We start from the raw sequence: 22,180 nt of genomic DNA, 5'->3' as shown, positions 1-22,180 counted from the left end.
CAATAAATTGATGCATGATCAATTGAACAAAGACTAGAGTTGGATACAACTGAGGCTTTATTGCTCTAAGATGTGTGGCCTCCACAGCAGCTGGCGAAATGGCTGCTGAATGGAGGACACGCATATTTATACTCCGCCTACTGGGTGGGGCCAGCAGGCAGGGACTACCGATGAACCTGTAGTACAGGTCCTACCTTACATCACCTAAAAGAGGTGCAACAGTGGCTTACCACACACAACAATGTTCCAAGAACAACGGTGGGAGACTGACCAGAAAATTTGCTTTAATGATGCTGGTTGAGGCATTAATATTGGCCATCGGAGGCCCGCCCACCCATCTCTTCTTCAGTCATGCCTCGGGATCACAAACATCTACCTGGGAGGGAAGATTTGGTTGAACCTTTTATCCAGAGCACCGCCATCCAGGGCAAGTCTCTCTCAGCACTAAGGTGTCAGCCAGGATTATGCACTCGAATCTGTGGAGTGGGAGTTAAACCCGCAAAGCTCTGATTCAGAGAGAGTGAAACCATTGAGCCAAGGGTGACAACTATGTGTGGGACAATCTGAAGTAAAAGACAGCCTTAGTTGGCTCAGTTCAAGCTATTGTTGATCATTTGAAAACATACTAAAGTAATATAATAATCACTAATTATATCAGACTAAAAATAGTGTTGTGATATTAACAGGTGAAAGCTAACAATTTTGTAGAACATTTCTTTGCTGTTGTAGAGTGGGTGTTAAAATAACAGATGGAGTCTTACAAATGCTCATTTGCTAAAATTACCAATAGTAATTTTGAGTCTTCAAACCCTCTGACCTGCAATACACTGTTGTAAATTGTACTCGGAAACCATGAGCATTAAAAAAAAAATGTACTGGAGGAAACGCAATTCAATATGTTATGGAATGATTTGTGGATACAATTTTAGCTTATTCAACGCGGGGGCGGGATTCGCGCCGTGCCTGTCGCCCCCCCCCCCCGGCGATCTCCGGACCGCGATGGGCCGAAGTCCCGCTGCTGGAATGCCAGTCCCGCTAGCGTGAATCAAACCACCTACCTTACTGGCGGGTCTGGCAGGACTGGTGGCTTGGCCCCTAAAGGTGCGGAGAAATCCACACCTTTGGGGTGGCCCGACGCCGGAGTGGTTCACGCCACCCCATCCCGCGGGACCCCCTGCCCCGCCGGGTAAGGGAGAATCCTGCCCCAGTTTCCTTGAGAAATCTTGAGCCTCTAAGTGAACAAAAAAATGAGTGGGCATGGTTCACTCTGATGGGGACGAATCCTCAGAGCCGGCAACTGGCTTCAAAGAGATTAGGTGCCATCCTTAAGGCTTAATGCCCCCAGCACCCATCGCAGACATATCAGCGACTCCTCCACATCCCGGCAATGCTCATTGCATTTCACTCTCCCCCTCCCCGTCCCCCACTGCACCGCCTCCAACATCCACCGCCAGCATTGAACCCCGCCCCCACCCGTCCCCATCAACACTGTGGAAATATAGCCTGCACTTCCCGCACACCGTACATCAATGCACCTTCCCCCCGCCCCCAATTGGGCTCCCATTAGGGCACAGTTCCAACCTGGCTATGCCTACCTATGCCATGCATATCCCTCTCCCTCCCCCTGAAAGCTATACTTACCTCTGCACCCCTGGAGGGATACCCTCTACTGCCTCTCATCTATCCGCACTGATGCTTCACTGCGCCAGGGTCCCAGGTTCGATTCCCGGCTTGGGTCACTGTCTGTGTGGAGTCTGCACATTCTCCCCGTGTTTTCGTGGGTTTCCTCCGGGTGCTCCAGTTTCCTCGCACAAGTCCTGAAAGACCTGCTGTTAGGTAATTTGGACATTCTGAATTCTCCCTCTGTGTACCCGAACTGGCAACGGAATGTGGCGACTGGGGGCTTTTCACAGTAACTTCATTGCAGTGTTAATGTAAGCCTACTTGTGACAGCAAAAAATGATTATTAAAAAAAAAATGATTATTATTACCTGCTGTAAACCTGGGCAACATTACTAGTGAGAATCCCGATTCCCAATTCTCCCTGGATATCCCGCCTTAGCCGCCGATCCCTCAGACGGTGGGTGCAGGCTCAAGATCGCACTCTTCACTTTGAAAGTATTTCACTGATTACAGAGATGTTCAGAACCTCCTGAGGTTGTGTTATATAAATGGAAAACCTTCTTTCTTTTGACAAGTCAGCTTTCATCGTGTTTTCTTTCCCCCTGGCATTCAGCCACAGATTACAAGATCTTTGAAATTTGTATCACAAACTTGCCTTAGTGGAACGGAACATTTTTGGTTGCTCGTCTGGTGCCAGAAGTAATGCATTGCCAAACCCCACGGCAGTCAGCACTCGGAGAACAGCTCTGTTCATTTTAAAGGGGAGACTCTCAGCTTTGAACCTGTCTGTGATTCAACCACGTGGGACGGAGCTGCAGAATATATCAAAATTAGTCAAAAACTGTGAGGTAGTTGTCTGTCAATTACCTTCGTGAATGATCTTGTTTCTCTCAGTTGAGACAGATTACTGGGTGATTGGAGTGTGTGGAGCAGCAGGCTATTTATGCAAAGATGGAGAGGGCTGTATTTAATCAAAATCTTGGGCGAAATTCTCCGGAAACGGCACGATGTCCGCCGACTGGCGCCCAAAACGGCGCAAATCAGACGGGCATCGCGCCGCCCCAAAGGTGCGGAATGCTCCGCATCTTTGGGGGCCGAGCCCCAACCTGAAGGGGCTAGGTCGGCGCCGGACGAATTTCCGCCCCGCCAACTGGCAGAAAAGGCCTTTGGTGCCCTGCCAGCTGGCGCGGAAATGACATTGACGGGCGGCGCATGCGCGGGAGCGTTAGCGGCCGCTGACGGCATTCCCGTGCATGCGCAGTGGAGGGAGTCTCTTCTGCCTCCGCCATGGTGGAGACCGTGGCGGAGGCGGAAGGGAAAGAGTGCCCCCACGGCACAAGCCCGCCCGCGGATCGGTGGGCCCCGATCACGGGCCAGGCCACCGTGGGGGCACCCCCCGGGGCCAGATCGCCCCGCGCCACCCCCAGGACCCCGGAGCCCACCCGCGCCGCCTTGTCCCACCGGTAAGGTAGGTGGTTTAATCTACGCCGGCAGGACAGGCATTTTAGCGGCGGGACTTCGGCCCATCCGGGCCGGAGAATCGCGCGGGGGGGCCCGCCAACCGGCGCGGCGCGATTCCCGCCCCGCCGAATCTCTGGTGCCGGAGACTACGGCAACCGGCGGGGCGGGATTCACGCCAGCACCCGACAATTCTCTGACCCGGCGGGGGGGTCGGAGAATCTCGCCCCTGCTGTCAGATCCAATGGATGTTAAAATCCTCTGAAAATCAGGGCTCCTCTGTAGATTAGGTATAGACATAACTCCCCAGCAAACGGTCATAAATCCATAAGAAGAAGTTGAAAGGCTCGATTAACATTCCATTGTAGGGTGCAGATAATCCTGCCATTAAAATGGGCAGAAAGCTAATTTCCAATAATGCAGGGCCATAACCTTGATTTAATAGGATTGTCAATTTATTCATGGTGCCAGGAATGTTCCCATCCTTTAAAAAGTTGATGGTCAGCTTGATCTCTCAGCCAGACCTATGCTTACTGAGGCTTGAAGATGGTCAAGTATTACGGTGATGTGGTTGAACCTTCTTTCAAATATTTGGAGCAGGTTTTCAAAATTTAAATAAAACGTAATGGGTCAGAGGAAATGGAGCAGAATGTCTTTCGTATTTATTTGAACAAGTTGAATTAGTTGACTTAATTTTGGTCTGTGTCATTTTGTTGACCATTGGCTGGAATTCTCCGGCCGTTGGGATTCTCTTTTCCTGAAGACAGCGGACTCTCGTACGTGAGTTTTCCGGCGGCGTGGGGTGGCTTAGATTGGAAATCCCATTGAGAAACGGCGGGAAAAGAGAATCCTGTCAGTCAACCATTCAAAAAGCTCTGTGCCCTCTGTAGAATATGTGGAACCTATGTGAACAGACTGAAAAAGTGTTAACATGCAGTACAGAGTCATTAACAATGTTTAATAAAATTTAAGTCAAGTAAAGAAAGTGAAATAATGAGAGGGAAAGAATAATGGGAATAACAAAGAGATACAAAAGAGACAGAACCAAAAGTAAAGCAAATGTTTCTTAATGTTTTTGAAATCTCCAACATTAAATTAAAAATGAAGGAATGAGAGTCTACACTTGGTAAAATTAATGCTGAGTTCCAGAGAATTTGCTTGATTGTAAATAAAACTTATCATGCTGTTAAAAATTACTTTACACTGAAATGGACAAGGCCAAACATTTTCTCTCAAGTTTAGTGCAGAAATAATCAGGTACACAAGGCAACTTCACAGCTTTCAATACATTTCAATGGTGAATCTTTCAAAGAGGAAGCACTCTTGTACAGCGCTTGGATAAACAAGGCATGGTGGACAGCTGCTTCCTTATTTCTGCATTAAATTCCACATGTGCGGTCACTTGAAGTTTCCAGCTGATTTAGACAATAATAATATTGTTGAGCACTGTTAACCTTACAGTTATTTCTGCCACAAAGTCTGACTCAATGACCCAGAGCACAATGAAATTACCCCAGAAGGTCACTTTTTGCAAGATCAGAAATGAAAGAAGACTCTCCTAAAATAGCCACTAAACAGTGCATGTTTTGACAGACCTTAGAAAGACATGTGATTTGCATTTATATGGTGCTTTTCATAACCTCAGGTTGACTTATAGATTTTTGTAGCCAATTAGTGCACTTACTTGAAGTGTAGCCTTAATTGTCATGAAGGTGATATGGAAGCCAATCTGCACATGGGAAATACGTGACGTGGTAAGAACCAGATTATCTTCCTGAGGTGTTGATTGAAGAATAAATTCTGATTTAAACATCAGGGAGCTCCTCCCTACTCTACTTTCAAATTGCAAAAGCTCTTCTTTTCCTTCCACCTGAGATGGGGAAAATGGGGAAGACTGAGTTGGAGGAGGTTGAACTTAAAGACCATTAAAACATGACTCCAAATAGTATTAGGCCTCATTTGATGTTTCGTCAGAAGATTTTGCCCAGAGGGCTAAGCTACCAATATGAAATGAATGCATCAGTGAACCTATGACCTCACAGTAGTTAGCACTGCTGCCTGATGGCGCCGAGGACCCGGGTTCAATCCTGGCCATGGGTCACTGTCTGTGTGGAGTTTTCACATTCTCCCCATGTCTGCGTGGGTTTCACCCCTGTTTTGTTATGCTCTTGACGTAGCGTAAGCTGCTTCCTTGATGTGCACTCTGACAAAGGAAGGTTCAGACTTGGAGATAGCTTTAACACATTTATTACTGTCAACGATTCTCCTACTTGGATTCGACTCTACTGTTAATCCTGCTATAGCTACTCAGACTGACGAACCAGTCTGCTACAATCCACGTGGTGGGTATGATGTTCAATCAACCCTGTGTCTGTACTCACTGAGTGTATCCACTGGAAAGAGACTGAGCATGTGTGATGTGTCCTTTTATATGGGTTGGTGTAATGCCCTCCTGTGGTAGTGTCACCTCTGTGTGTATCTTGAATGCCCATTGGTCATGTCCTATCTTACTGACCTATTGGTTGACTGGCTGTGTGTCATGTCTCTGGTGCTCCCTCTAGTGTCTAGCTAGGTGTAGTGTATGTACATTAACCCTTTGTGTACTTACAGTGATGTATATCAGCACAACCCAAAGATGTGCAAGCTAGGTGGGTTGGCCACGCTAAATTGCACCTTTAGAAAAAAAACAAATTGGGGACTCTAAGTGTATTTAAAAAAAGTGAACCCATGACCTGCGCCTATTCAGGTAGTTTTCTGAAATTAAGTTTATTGTCGCGCAATTTTGCTCACATTTCCTGGGGCAGGATTCTCCATCCAGCGACATGGGAATCATGGTGGCCTGCGCCAGGCGCCCAACAGAATGCCATGCCTCAACAGCGGCGTCAATGCATTCTACTCCACCTGTACAATAAACGGCGTTGGCATATCATTAAAGGGTTTGACCTGGTATTCTCCAGGGCTCCCTTGATGCTCCGCCTCTGCCAGTATGAATTACCAATGGCGAGTTTCACTTGTGGTTTAAAAAATCGGGAAACAGGCTACTGCGGGTGAAAGAGAAGGTAGGACATTTTCCCAGAGGCGTGACTGTGGGCAGTCTGTGCAGCCGATGCCATGGCTGGCTGGGGGGCATCTGCCAAGGCCGGGGGAAGTAGTGGGGGGTGACGGTTGGTGACCAGGGGATGGGCCGTGGGGTCGGGGTGACAAAGAATATGTGAACATCTCCATAATGGTTTGTGTCCTAGCCTCTAATGCTATCCTATGTGCTGCACCTATGCCAACTTAACTGATGTCTACCTTCCTGGCCTTATGGCCCTTAATGCTATATCTAGGTGGATCCCCAGATGGTACATCAGAAGTGGAGGTGGCCTGCTGTGATTCCAACCCTGTGACATGGGTTCCCTTTGGCGGCTGTCCTCTGGAGCGATCCGGCCAGGATGCGCACGGCTGTCGCTCAGGTGTCCCAAGTGGTGTAGCACTACCCTGTTCTGCCTGCTGCCCATCGGATGCGCCAGGGACAGGAGGGAGGTGGGGGGAGTCCGAGGCACTGCAGTGTTCCAGTACCTCCCATGCGAGAGTCACTGGCATGGGCCCGTTCACCTCCTCTTCCCTCGGGGCGCCTGATGGCACCTGGCTAATTTGTGAGACAGGGGTGTGACTGGAATGAACTCCTAGGATTCTCCTGACATATGGCGCCATCAGTCCTGGAGGCTCACACTTGTCTCGACATGGGTCTTGATGCTCATGGCCACCTCCCTCTGGGACTATGCCACATCACTCAGTGACTGTGCCACCTCCCTCCAGGACTGGTTTAAGTCAGCCAGCATCCGGGCAATGTCGACGACGCCTTCAGCCATAACCCATTGTAACTGAGCCAAGTTCTGGACAGTGACCTGATGCAATGTCCAGGTCACCCTGGTACGTGGCTGCCTATGACAGGGCCGCCCTGTCTTGTGCCACGGCCACCACAGCACGTGTGTGGTGCGCACCAGATAGTGCCCATTGCTAAAGTGCCCAACTGAGGTGAGTGTCTCTGGGATGGTGGAGGATTTTGGAGACAGCTGTGATGGGAAGTCAGTGTCGTTCCCGGACTGGTGCTCCGGTGTGTCTCAGACTGGCATTTGGGGGCTCTCTTCACTATCCATCACCTCCACATCGCTGGAATCTGCTTGGGATCGAGGTCGAGGGTGGGGGACACCAGAAGGGCCCACTTCGTCGCCAGGTGATCCTGCAAGACACAAGACATGATGCAAGATTGGATTGTGATTTGGAGTGGTGCGTGGTAGTGATGGGGCAGTGAGAGGGTGGTGAGGAGTTGAGAAGGGGTGGTGTGGGGGGGGGGGGAATTGGGGAGGTGAGAGAGTAGTAAGGGGGTAATGTAGGAGTGGGGTGGGGGCTGGGGTGGGGGCTATGCCACCATGCCATGGGAAACGGAAACACAGCTTGGTCTCACTTGGTCACCTGATGCCGGCTGCCGGCTTGGCGACTGTCCTCTCTCTGGGACCACAGAGCAGGTTCAGTGCCTGATGTTCCGCTGCGGTGAGGGGCCGCATGTCCAGCAAACACCCTCAGGTCTTCACTCTCTTACGGCGGTTGTGGGCCGCTTTGTCCGGTGGGGGGAGGGGAGGCAAACAATGCACAGTGTGAAACTCTCAGACGTGGGCAGTACAGTAGGTGGGAAGCTGGTGGCCATCGTGACCAGGGCACCCGGCCATGATGGTCAGTATTGGTGCTGGCATGTAGTGCAGGGTGGGGTGCGAGCACACTGCTGGCGGGTAGGGTTTGGTTTCCCTCAGCGTGGGATGAGAGTGGTGTTGCGGGTATGTGGGATGGGGGTTGGCCCCAGGGACATGGCGCTTCCTACTCACCCTGGCCACACTGAGGAGGTCATGCACATTCTTCCTGCACTGCTGACCGATACTTGCGGTGGGGCCCACTGCACTCATGGTCTCTGCCATCTGTACCCAGGCCCGTTGTCGTAGCAATTCATCAATTCAGTCTCTGTGGAGGGTGGAAGCCTCCTTCCCACCCTGGTGAACAGGGTGGCTCACCTCTCCACCGCAGCATCCAGCAGGGTCTCCAGCTCAGCATTTGCAAACCAGGGTGCCGCTCTCCATGCTGCCACTTTGTTGCTGGGATGAGTGTGTGTGGGGAATGGAGTGCTTATATGTGGCTGCAGCTTGTCAGCCTCTGAAGTGGCATTCCGGACCCCGATGAATCAAACACCATTTTTCATTGGAATCAATCGTGTTACATGTGGCGCTGGTGCTAGCCCATTAACGAATCCTGAATTGCTACAGGACTGGTGCCAATTTAGTTGTGTGGAAGGGAAATTAACATAAACCAACTTCAAAGCATGCTGGGAAATGCTTGACTATAGTTCAACACTGCTTTGGGACTAAAATAAATAGATCAGGTAACATAAATGAAATACTGCTGAAATATTCTGGTTTCGGCCTTATTATGAAAACACATTGTCCTCCGAAAGATAACAAAATGTGTACTCGAGTTGCTTTTAGCCAAGGGCAAGAACATACGTCCTACGTATTTCAGCTTACGTACTTTCCAAGGTCTATTTAATATAAACATGCCTGTTTACTTCAAGCTGTTATTTCAGATTATAAAACATGCTGTCTTCAATCGAATCTCAGAGTGCAGTGCAATGGCTTTGCAGCTGGAACACTCTGTTTCCGCAAATATATTTGTGTAACTAAATTTCCTTAAATCGAACCTCGAGGAATTTGTCTTTATTATGATTTCCACGACAAATTGAAATAATACCAAGGTTTGGGATCCCAATGGGTATTAACAGTGACAGGGGAACTCATTTCACTAGCAAATTGACCAAAACCCTAACAAAAACCATGGGATTTGATTGGAAATTGCATATACCATATCAGCAACAATCCTCAGGAATGGTGGAAATGGCGGATGGAATAATTAAAACTGCAGTTACAAAAGTGTGTCAACAAAATGGGCTGCTATGGCCAGATGCCATACCCATAGTAATGTATGCACTGCAAAATCAGAGAAATCGTAATACGCGTTAAACCCCGTATGAGATATTAATGGGACACCCCATGACAACTGGAACTAAACCCCCAATGACTCCAGCGGCAGTAGCCTTAATATGAGCAGATGAGGCATTACTAAAATATGCCCAGGCCATTTGTGAAACCGCTGAAAAAAAACCATGAAACGTGCGACAGGCTCAGATGCATCCAAAAGAGGGAAATACACACCCTTTAAACCTGGAGATCAAGTATATGTGAAAGCACTAAACAAAGATTCTTTTTCTCCTAGGTGGAATGGACCCTACCAAGTGCTGCTAACAACTCGAACAGCCGTTAAAGTAAAAGAAAAGGCAGATGGGATCCGCGCAACTCGGTGTAAACTACATCATACAGAACTTTGAGAGTACTAGGTAACGCTGACCTGAAGAGAATGACGGCGTTGATGTTTTTATATTATCATATTAATCCAACATCATGTAGAGGGTAAACTGAACACTAACACCTTGATATACATGTCTCACTCATGCGCAGAGAGGGTCAATAAATCCAGTTGTTGAGTTTGGACACAAATTCCCAGATGCTTGGGGGAGGGCTTCCCTGTGCGATCTATCCCATTCACCAGTAAAGAGATAGCAGAATGGGCTCTAAGACAAAATAGTACAGGACGTGGTGAAGATACACAAAATATGTTAGATTGGAGATTAGCTGGATACGATATGAATAGGTTTGAGGAATGGTGGGGGCTTAGGTTTAATGTAACACGTCAACCGCCCTGGTTGATCGTTCCCAATTATACTGGAGTCCCAAAAGGAAGTATATGCTTTAAGAATCATAAAACATATGGGACCCACTCAGTAGGCACGAGTCAGTGTGATCAGACCTTGAATTGGCAACCCCCTATATTCCACCTTACAGCTAAAGGACTATTCATCTTTGATTGGTCAGGAGTTGAAAATCAAACTAGTGGAAGCTCCTGGGAAGGGGATCAATTAGACTAATGATGACTGATAGTAAAGGAAACCTGACCGCATATAACGTATTTTATCTGTGGCCATACCAGAAAATTGGGAAGGCTCCTGCGATTTGGGATATGTAGTCCCTTCTGTGCATCACATTCAGCAATTGCAGGACCATCCCCATCACAGGACGACACAAAGTATTATGACATGGGTACAAATGCTGGGAATAATGATACCACCATTAGGAATAGCCACTAATGCATACAAACTACGCAAACTACGAGACTTCCTTGAGCAGGTAGCTAATGACACTGCAGAAGCTGTTAACCAGGTAGAAACTGAGATGGTCGCTAGAAGAGCAGTTGCCCTGCAGAATAGAATGGCTCTTGATTTCTTGTTAGCTGAAAAGGGGGGTACTTGTGCCCTGATTGGAAGTGACTGCTGCACATACATCCCTGATAACTCAGAAAAATTGATAATCTGGCGGATCACATTCATAGAGAGGTGACAAGATTACATGAAAATGAGGGATGGGACTTTGGTTTTGGGTGATTAGGATCGTTAGGACAGAGGATTGTGTTCTGGATTATAATCGCCATTGTAATCTTGATTGTCGTATGGTTACTGTTTTAATGTTGCGCAAGATATTTTTAATTGTACGAACACGGGAGAACAGCCCTAGCCGCCTTGCCTCCTTGCTACCAGGCTCATAACACGCAGAGAACTGTCATATGTCCGTTCTCCTTAAATTATAAACCACCCTTCTCTACGGAGGGCACGATAATTTACTAAAAGGTGTTGATCAAAAGATTAACAAGGAGGGAATTGTGGAGGGGAAATTAACATAAACCAACTTCGAAGCATGCTGGGAAATGCTTGACTATAGTTCAACACTGCTTTTGGACTAAAATAAGTAGGTCAAGTAACATAAATGAAATACTGCTGAAATATTCTGGTTTCGGCCTTATTATGAAAACACATTGTCCTCCGAAAGATAACAAAATGTGTACTCGAGTTGTTTTTAGCCAAGGGCAAGAACATACGTCCTACGTATTTCAGCTTACGCACTTTCCAAGGTCTATTTAATATAAACATGCCTGTTTACTTCAAGCTGTTATTTCAGATTATAAAACATGCTGTCTTTAATCGAATCTCAGAGTGCAGTGCAATGGCTTTGCAGCTAGAACACTCTCTCTCCGCAAATATATTTGTGCAACTAAATTTCCTTAAATCGAACCTCGAGGGATTTGTCTTTATTATGATTTCCATGACAAGTTGTCATAGCAGTCCATCGATTCAGCCCTGGGGGGGGGGGGGTCGGAGAATCGCTGGGGGCTGGCGTGAATCCCGCCCCCGCCGTGTCCTGCATTCTCCGCCACCAGAGATTTGGCAGAGGTGGGACCGGCGCAAAAAGTGCCGGTCGGCGGGCCCACCCCTGGCGATTCTCCGGCCCGCGATGGGCCGAAGTCCCACATCTGTCAACCCTCGCCAGCCGACGTGGATTAGACCTCCTTTTCAACGGCGGGACAAGGCGGCGCCGGCAGGCTCCAGGGTCCTTGGGGGGGCGCGGGGCGATCTGGCCCCGGGGGGTGCCCCCCACGGTGGCGTGGCCCGCGATCGGGGCCCACCGCTCCGCGGGCGGGCCTGTGCCGTGGGGACACTCTTTTTCTTCCGCCTTCGCCATGGTCTTCACTATGGCGGAGACGGAAGAGATCCCCTCCGCTGCGCATGCGCGGCGATGCGTGAGCGTCCGCTGACGCTCCCGCGCATGCGTTGCCTGGTGAAGTCCTTTCGGCACTGGCTGGCGTGGTGCCAAAGGCCTTTCCCGCCAGCCGGCGGAGCGGTTTCCCTAGCCCCTCAAGGTGAGGGCTTGGCCCCTAAATGTGCGGAGAATTCCGCCCCCTGGGGGCGGCCCGACGGCGGACTGATCCGCGCCGTTTGTGGCGCCGGGTAGCGGACATTGCGCCGTTTGCGGAGAATCCCGCCCCTGGTGTCAACACATAGGACGGGATTCTCCGTTTCAACGGCGAAGTGCCAAAATCAGCACCGAACCCTCACCGATTCCAGGACCAGTGAGGGGCTAGCAGCGGCGCCGGGTAAAACTCCCGGCTCCCATGTCAAAAATGACCAGAGATGGCCGGGTCCATGGCTGCGTATGCACACAGTGACGGCATGCAGCGGTCGCATCATACAACTATGGCGTCGGCCATGCGTGGACCCGACCCGCCAAATACGGCCCCACAGGCCGCCCCCTGACTACCACCCACCAGTCCTCCCAGCCATCGCAGAAGCTCTCCCGGCCAGCGGCACGGCTCCCGACCAATTGTGGCGAAGCTGGACACAGTGCGCGGCCACCATGCCAGGTTCCCAAGCGCTCAGACCACACATCAATCTCGCGGTCGGAACTCGGCCCATCAGGGGTGGAGCATCGGGGGAAGGGCCTTCCGATGACACACCAACGCTGTTTCAACGGCGTGCGACGCGTGACGCCATTTTGGAGGGTGCGGAGACTCAAAACCCGGCGTCAAACCGGCATTGCACCCAATTTGGGCGTCGGAAGGGATTCTCCGCCGGATTGCAGGTTCAGATATCGGCGTCGGGCATCGGAGATTCCCGCCCAAAAATTGACGCTTACGCAGAATCCACGGACTTTTACGACTGAAAAACCAGCGCCGCACCTGGACCGATTCTGCTGCTGTTAAGGGGCTAGCAGCGGCGCCACATGGAACACAATTGATTCTAATGGGAATGGGTGCCGGATGGACACCCAAAGGCTGACAAGGTGCTGCCACATATAAACAATTCTCCCCACACACACACCATCCCAGACAACAAGATGGCAGTGAGGAGAACAGCAACGAGGTTCACAGACGCCGAGCTGGAGACCCTGTTGGATGCGGTGGAGGAGCGGCGGATGACCCTGCACCCCGGCCCGGGAAGGAGGCCCTTCGTTTCTGAAATGGAAAATCCCACCGCTGCTATTTATTCAAAGCTTCCAATGATACTTTGGATTGGATTTGTTTATTGTCACGTACCAAGGTACAGTGAAAAGTATTTTTCTGCGAGCAGCTCAACAGATCATGAACAGTACATGAAAAGAAAAGGAAATAAAAGAAAATACATAATAGGGCAACACAAGGTAAACAATGTAACTACATAAGCACCAGCATCGGGTGAAGCAGACAGGTGTGTAGTGTTAATGAGGTCAGTCCATAAGAGGGTCGTTTAGGAGTCTGGTAACAGTGGGGAAGAAGCGGAGAAATGCATTTGCTGCATTTATATCCAAGTATTAGTTCTTATTTCTGGGTATTGTGTGCATGTTTAATGAACAAAAAGCTCAATGGTATTTGCAAATTCCAAAACATGCTATTTCTTGCAAATTTTATAATGTTGCTGTATTTTACCTTTTGACACGCAGTCAGTTTGTATTCCTTGGACAGTTTTCAGCATTTTTATTCTTCATGTTCAGCGCATCATGTGTTGGAACAGGCATCCGTTAACATCGATTTTACAAGCTTTCACTTCATCTGTACCCTTCAATTCTGCTTCATTTTTCTCACAAATCCCATTTATTTCAGTTTCATTGAACTTACATAAAAAGGTTTTCTTCTTCAATGCGACATCAAATTGCTTTCAGCGTAACCTCCGGGTGAATTGAACTTTGTACTGTGCTCTCATTTTCACAACAAAGCAAAATAACTGATGTTGCTCAGCACTCCATAGAGAACAGTGGCAGGATGACATTGAAAAGGGTTTTCAATCTGCAATGCCATGATTTATGACCATCATAATTAATAATATTGAATGGGCCTGATTATCACTTGCTGAAACTTATGCAGCCCATTAAGGCAACCTGTTCCTCCAATATGTTTAAATCCTATTACAAGCATACTTACTATTGGCAGGAGAATTGGCATCAGTCTTCATCCATTTCACTGTCTGGATTAATTCACCTGCTCCCAGTTGAAGGAAAAGACATGTGGCGATAAGCTGCACAAGGAGAAAGATGGCCAAAGAATATCCTGTATACTTAGCTCATTAGTCATTTTGTATGAATGGTTGGCAATTTAAAGAAAAAAAAACATTTCCTGGTGTATGATGATGAATATGGAGAAGGAAACAAGGTAAAAATATAATTATTCCAATAGAAACAGGAAAAACTATTATATATCGCAAATGTGTTTACATTGAGAGTTTCCTCGAGTCCTGTCTTAAGCGCCGCATCCCATTTCTTAAGCCTTATTCTATAAGTGACGTGGCGTCATTCGCTGCAGCGACTCAGCAACTCAACAGCACCTTCCAAACCCGCAACCTCTGCCACCTAGAAAGACAAGGGCAGCAGATGCATGGGAACACCACCACCTGGTGAGTTCTCCTCCAAGAAACGCGTCATTCTGACTTGGAAATTTAACACCATTCCTTCACTGTTCATAGAATCCCTACAGTGCAGAAGGAGGCCATTCGGTTCATCGAGTTTGCACCGATCCTTCAAAGGAGCTGCTCATTTACACTCCCCCTTCCACCCCGCCCTATCCCTGTAACCCTGTAATGCAACCTGCACATCCCTGGACACGAAGGGGCAATTTAACATGGCCAATCCACCTAACCTGCACATGTTTGGACTGTGGGAGGAAACTGGAGCACCCGGAAGAAACCCACACAGACACTGGGAGAACCATGATACAAGGCTGGAATTGAACCCTGGTCTCTTGTGCTGTGAGACAGCAGTGCTAACCACTGAGCCACAAGTTGCTAGATGCTAATTAGGGATGAACAATAAAACTGTTGGCCTAGCCAGCAATACCCATGTCCAAAGAAAGAAAGAAAAAAAGAAAAAATTCAAATCTAAGAGGTTTGTGGCCTTTCTTACTTCTTGTGTTTATCAAAGGGAGCATGAGCCATGATAACAACTACCTAACCTCTTTTGTGTACCCAGTCTTGGTGCTAAGCACTCCTGGGCCAGGTATAGCACAGCAGATGAGGAACAATGTTCTCTTTGGTGTGGCCTTAATTTCAGATTCAGAAGGGACCATGGGCTGGATTCTCCGTCGGCATGATCCTCCATTTCGCCAGCAGCGCACTCACGCCCGCGGATTTCCTGATGACGTGGGGTGGCCCACAATGGGAAATCCCATTGGCTGGCTGGCGGGACAGAGGATCCTGCTGCCAGCGGGGACACGGCGCACCGGAAAAAGAGTGCAGAAGGATGGAGAATCCCGCCCCCTGTCTCCCCATCCCAACTCTATGGCAAGTGCCTGCGTGAATAAGTTGCACACCAGCTATTCACCCAAAAGGGTACAGTGTGGTAAAGAAATGGAGACATTTAGAGAGGGAAAAACCTAGGCAGTTGAAGGCATGATTATCAATGGTGGAGCAGATTGAAGGAGCCCTGAGATCTCAGAAGGTCATAGGTAGGTGGAGATTATAGAAGTAGGGAAGGGTGATGCAATAAGTGTTGGAATATTTTTAAAAAGGAGAAGAAAGTGGGTTTAAGATGGAGAGGAAAGTTGAAATCTGAAGTTGCCGAACTCCATCGTTGAGTCACGAGGGCTGTAACGTGCCCAACCGGAAGATGAGATGCTGTTCCTCCAGCCAGCACTGGGCTTCACTGGAGCATTTTGACCTTTTTCATCCATGTTTGCGTATATGCATTGCCTCAGTGCAAAACACCCTCTCCTCCTCTCACACCAGGCCATCTGTCTTTTGTTCTTAAAGTTGATAAGTTTTGTTGCAGTTTCTTTTGCTTTAACATTCTCCCTCCTTTCAGTTCCAACAAAAGGGGCAGGATTTTCAGATTTGGAGACTATGTCCCCACGCCGGCGTGGGAACAGTGGGAAAACCGGCACAAAACGGCCACTGATTCCCCGTTTTGCTGGGTACTCGCAAGAAGGTAGCGTAGTGCACCCGGCTCTAGCTGCCGATACGGCCTGGAGAATTCGCGGATCCGTTGCCGCGCATGGTGGCGGCCTGCAGCGGCCGCGCCGTGCTTCATGGCGAACGCCGCTCGCGGACCCGGCCCGCGAAATAGACCCTCCTTCGGCCAGCTCACACATCCCGGACTGCCCCACCACAGTGCACCCAGCACCGAATATGTCTCCCCCTGCCTGCGGATCACCCCCCAAACCACCCCCCCCCCCCGACTGTGGCGGTATTGGACTGAGTCCACAGCCGCCACGCTGAGTTCCCGACAGGTGAGATCCACGATGTCGGGAACTCGGCTGGTCGGGGGCTAAGCAACGGCAATGGCCTGAGGCTGTGGATACGTGGCACGGCATACTCACAGTGTACACCCCTTTGGAGGGGGCGGAGCACTGCAGAAGCGGTGCCGCCCCCGATTCTGTCGGGAATTTGGATTCCCCGCCCCGTCGCCGAACGCGATTTTGGAGTCACCGACCGGAGAATCCAGCCCAGAGTATTTGACTCAAAACGTTAACTCTGTTTCTCTCCTGATGGATGCTGTCAAACCTGCTGAGTTTATCCTGCATCCTCTGTTCCCGTTTCAGATTTCAGCATCAGGAGTATTTTGCTCATTCAAATAGCAGCAGGATTGTTAATGGTTTGAGTCAGCCTCAAACAGTGGCCAAGAAGAAGGATAAAGTCAATAGTTAGGGAATGGAGTTTGTCGCGAGGACTGAAGACATTGGGCGGGGCGGGATTCCATCCCGGGATTCCCTCCCCACACACTCACGGTGTTTTTTTCCGGTGGATGAGGCGGACCACCATTGGCTGGCATCGGGATCTGGTCCTGCCGCTGTCAACGGGTTTTCCCATTATTTGCACTCTCTGCCGCCGGGGAACCCATGGAGGGGAGGGGTCACTATTGGCGGGAACAGAAGATCGCAGCGGTGGAATTGTCGGAAAATTTAGGCCAATGGCCTTCATCGTCCCAATATATATTGGGGGGCATTTCTGCTCATTCAGGACTGGATGGCAGACTAGCATGGCAAAACAGAGGGAGTTACGGGCTTGAGACAGGTGGGTATCATCTGTGTACATGTGGAAGCTAACATTGTGGGTGAGATTTTCTGCTCTCCTGCGGCCTGTTTTGTAGCGGTGGAGAGGGCCCGCCCTCCGGCAGCGGATTCTTCTTGTGCAGCCACCGTAAACAGAGTTTTCAATTGTTTGCACCCTCCACAGCTGGGGAACCCACGGCGAAGGGGTCGTCATTGGCAGAACTAGTAGATCCCATCGACAGGAACTGCCGGAGGAATTCAGCTAGTGTTTTTGGATGATATCGGCAACGGAAAGCTTATAGATTAGAAAAAGGAGGGGGTGCGGGAGCAGGGATAGATCTTTGGGTGCCTCTGGAAGTAACAGTGCTGGAGTGGGAAGAGAAGCATATGCAGGTGATTCTTTGACTATGACTGGATAAGTAAAAATGGACGCAGGTGAAGGAAGTTCCACACAGAGGGACAATACAGGAGAAGCATTGGAAGTAGATACTGTGGCCAATCATCTAAAAGGCTGAAGACAGGTCAAGAAGAATGAATAAGGATAGTTCACCATGATCACAGCCAGATGGGACGTTCTTTGTGACTTTGAAAAAGGCTGGTTTAGCTCAGTTGGCTAGACAGCTGGTTCATGATGCAGAGCGAGGCCAACAGTGCGGGTTCAAATTCCATACTGCTTGAGGTTATTCATGAAGGCCTTGCCTTCTCTACATTGTCCCTCACCCGAGGTGTTCGGGATCCTCAGGTTGAATCACTAATCAGCTCTCCCCCACAAAGGGAAAAAGCAGCCTATGGTCACCTGGCACGATGGTGACATCACTTTACTTTTTATCATGTGAGAAGGATGGAAAACTGATGAGAGAGGTTCACATAAGGAGTTGTGACACAGATGGGTGTGGAATTGGGAGGAAACAACGGCCCGGATTCTCCGAGCCGCAATCGCGCTTGGTGCGGCGGCGGAGAATGGGGCATCAGACCCGCGATCGTGTCCGACGCCTTCCCGCGATTCTCCGTGGACCGGAGAATCGATGCCCATCACGCAGGCAAGGTCGATGCGGCACTGGTTCGGGGCCATTGAAAGAGGGCGCCCGTGATCTTGGCGGGGGCCTATATTGTTAGGGCCGGCCCGCCATGTTGCGCTGGCCCGCTGCCACAGGCAGCCGCCGCGCGCATGCGCGGACCCCCAGCCGGAAGGGCAGGGACCGGATCGGCAGCCAGAGCTGCGCGGTCTACTCCAGGGCCCTGCTAGCTCTCTTCAAAACGAAGAATCACTCTGGACTTTCTCCAGGAAAGTCCAGAATGATTTGCGACCGTTTTTTTATGGGCGTGGGATCATAGTCCCATTTTCAGAGAATTCCGCCCAACATTTTTAAGGCTTTGGAGAGAAAAGGAGGTTAGAGTTGTGACATTTGTTTGAAAGGATCAAAGCATGGTTTATAAAGAGAGGATTGAGAATGGCAGATTTGAAGTATGGGGGACCATAGCTGAGGAGCTGAAACTATTAACAACACCAGCTAAGATGGGGCCAGGAAAGGATAAGTGTAAGAAGTGAGTGTTCGAAATACTGCAACTTTCCAAATGAGCAATGTCATAACCACTATACTTCGTATTAATTTATTGAATATCTTTTTATTGTTCAGTGTTTTGAATAGAATGCACAGTTCTATGTCACAAGCCTTGCTTACCATTGCCATGATTTTTGGTCATGGCTTTCCTGCCAATATTTCCTTCTTCTCCTTTCAGGTACCTCGCCCTAGTGACCATTGATCTCCAATGGATTGGTCCATGATTAAGTTTGGTGAAGAGCTGCAGTGTGGCTGACCAGAAAACTCTCCTGCTTCTACCAACTGTCATTAAGCACATTGATTATCAGCCTGTAAATCTTTCCAATCTGTTTGGCCACATTACTTGAATCCAGAGTTTCTGGCCCAGACACGGGGACAGTAGCGTGTCATAAGATATCCCTCTGTCAGTATTTACTGTTGCAAATCGCTGAGTCAACTCTTCCATTCACTCTTGCTACATCAACTATCTTGATATAAGGACAAGGTTTGACCACTAGGTAACCCCATGAGATCCACTTTTGATGTATCACAACATTGTCACCACCACATATATAAAAAGGTAAACAAATATTCATCAATTAAGCAAGGGCAACACTGTGCTAATTTGTTCGTGTGAATTAGTAACTATTATCAGGCATTCCATTGAGTGAAGCTTTATTGGGAATTTTTAAAGGATAATGTTAATATGTAACAATTGACTGTCACACTACTTGATGTGCTGTGTTATTATCTCAAATATTTTCCAGAAACATTTCGCTCACATTTTTATTTTATGTAATTTGAAAGTTTTCCGTCGAGAAGAAAGCGTTTGCACACTATTTAAATTCCCAAAACACATTTTACAATAACATGTTTGCATTTATCCACTGCATTGTCTCTGGGTATTTTAAAATATATAGGGCGGAATTCTACGGTTTTGGGACTATGTCCCCACGCCGGCGTCAAAACAGTGGAGTTTTACTCCTGAAAATCCTGGAGTAAAGGGACAGGAATTCACAACCCCGTGGGGGCTAACAGGGACCCAGAGTGAATCTCGCAGCTTTTGCTGCAGATACGGGCCTCTGCACTTCTGGGTCAGAGGCCGCGCATGCGCACGGCGTGCTCCATGGCAGCCTTGGACCACAGAGGTAGACCCACAAAGGAGACCCCTCAATTGGCCGAGCGCCCACCCTCAAACCCCAAACAATCATTCCCCTGCCGCCTATAAGGGCCCGCCCCTGACCAGGGCGGCCGCGGACTGAGTCCGCAGCCGCCACGCGATCATCCCGACCGGCTGGACCAGAGACTTTGGCCGGTTGGGGGGGGGGGAAGAATGTTGGAGCAGGCCTCTGGCAACGGCTCCCGGCGGCGCAGCGTACTCCCCGGTGATGCCACCTTTCAGTGCCCAGAGAATCGGCGAACCGGCACTGGTCCCGATTTCCGCATCGAACTGGATTCTCCGCCACGGCGCCGACCGCGATTTTGGCATCAGGGTGCGGAGAATCCAGCCCATAACTATTTTCAATATAACTTTCTCTTGAACACAAATCAGAACCAATGTAAATTACAGACAAATTAACAGACAATGGATACTTCAAATAACAAGGTAAATTTCACTTTAAGTGGTCCTACAATAATTATACATATTACATAACCACAAGCATTCACATCGCTCCCTGCAAACATGTGGCACTAAATGCAATTTCAAAATTCTATAACCCGACCTCTGTTAAATACTGGCCGGAATTCTCTAACCGTTCACTAGTGGTGGGATTCTCTGGTCCCATCGGCAGCACAATCCTGCCCTTGGGGTTGCTTCAATGCGAATTCCCATTGACCGCGGTGGGAACAGAGAATCCTGCCACCAGCGAAAGATGTTCCACCTCCCGCAACTGGGAAACAAGTGCATAGGAGGCCAGAGAATCCAACCTAATATCTGTCACTTTCCACTCAACAATTTAACCCTCAACTCACATTCACGAGTAGCCATATCCCATTTACGGTCCTTGGATACGTTTAACACTTGACAAGAGGCCCATCTACAAACCTTCTCTCATTTGAGTCACGTCAGTCCTGATGGCATACCCGAACAGGCGCCGGAATGTGGCGACTAGGGGCTTTTCACAGTAACTTCATTTGAAGTCTACTTGTGACAATAAGCGATTTTCGTTTTTTTTTTTCATTTTTCATACCTTTCCAGAGTTCCCCTTCTACTAAGCAATCAATAATACCCAGTTCACAATCTGGTCCTTTTATACAAACACTCAGCTCTTTTGAATGCCTGAGCTATTTGCACCATTATTAGGGTTAGTCCTCTTTGGCTCACGTGTACATTACTTTCCCAAGAGCTGGTGGAATTCTATCTTTCTTCTTACTTTCAAACAGTAAGCTAACCTTTTTGTGGTGAGCTTTGCTGGATTCCCTTCACATTCTGTGCTCCTTTTTCAGTCTCTGTCTGTTTGCTTTGTGACTGCATCTGCGTGCTGATTACCTTCTTCCTTCAGCTCTCTTGTTTGATTTGATTTAATTTATTGTCACGTGTACCGTGGGGTACAGTGGAAAGAATTGTTCTGCGTACTGTCCATACAGATCGTTCTATACAGGAAAAAACATAGGACATACATAAATACACAATGTAAATACATAGGCACAGGCATCAGGTGAAGCATGTCTTGCAGCTCTCCTTCGATCTTGGCTATCCACATAGCTTTGGTGTCTTAACTTTCTTCCTGTTAGTAGGTCTAGGTGAAGGGACACCAGGTTATAAGAGCCAGCATTTCTTATTATTCAAGAAAACTACAATTGATCCCTGAACAAGAAAGGAAAATCTTGAAAGTCCCAATCAAACATTTTTAAAAACAATTACAAGATCCCCAAACATTTTTGAGTAATTTCAAATTTTCCTTGCTGTTACTGCTTCCAGGTCAAAGGTCATCACAGCTTACATTGGGCATTGGTTCAAAGGTTTACTAGATTGATACCTAGAATGAGCGGGTTGTCTTATGAGGAAAGGTTGGACTTGTTGATCTTGTTTCGATTCAAAAGAGCGCGGCCTGACTTGAATGGCAGAAGAGGCTGGAGGGGCCAAATGGCCTACTTCTGCTCCTATTTAGTATGTTTGTATCTAATCTACCTGTAACAGATGAATTCACCCATTGCAACATTGGTAGCAGTGTCCAGCATTCAGTCCTTGTGGGGCCAAAGCCCTATCTTCACACAGAAGGCACCCTCCATTGTGTTTTGTGGCACTATAACCGAGTGTACTAGGATAGATTCAAACAGTTCCAGCAGCTCAGAAATGGGCATCCAGGGGGCACTGTGTGCCATCCATAACAGAATTATGCTCCCCCACAATCTGTAACCTTAGCACCCAGCATTTCCCTTGTTCGCCATTTCCCATCGCCATTAACCCAGACCACCAATGAGGAGCTCGGAGCAGCACCAGCCATACCTGAAAAAGAGATGGCAATCTGGATGAAGCTACAACACAGGTCTGCATGCATGCTATATAATGGAAGCAGTGTGCTGTAGGCAACACAAAGCAATCCAAGAACCAATGGATCAAATCAAAGTTCTGCAATCCTGCCACACTCAGCCAGGATGGTGGTGGACAATTCAAGAACTAGTTCTCGGCA

The 22,180-nt window shown here is 48.6% G+C and overlaps 1 long non-coding RNA gene across 2 annotated transcripts in view; it reads left to right on the top strand.

Moving 5' to 3' along the window:
• Positions 1 to 22,180, top strand: part of LOC140408992 (uncharacterized) — a 174,632-nt gene that overhangs the window by 48,836 nt on the left and 103,616 nt on the right. For both annotated transcript variants that reach the window (XR_011940255.1, XR_011940256.1), the window contains exon 3: positions 9,382 to 9,502. This is a non-coding gene — a long non-coding RNA (uncharacterized lncRNA). The remainder of the gene's footprint in view (positions 1 to 9,381; positions 9,503 to 22,180) is intronic.

The sequence above is a fragment of the Scyliorhinus torazame genome, chromosome 1, assembly GCF_047496885.1.
Source record: "Scyliorhinus torazame isolate Kashiwa2021f chromosome 1, sScyTor2.1, whole genome shotgun sequence".
NCBI classification, from domain to species: Eukaryota; Metazoa; Chordata; class Chondrichthyes; order Carcharhiniformes; family Scyliorhinidae; genus Scyliorhinus; species Scyliorhinus torazame.
The sequence above is the reverse complement of the archived record's forward strand: the minus strand, read 5'-3'. Positions and strand labels throughout refer to the sequence as shown.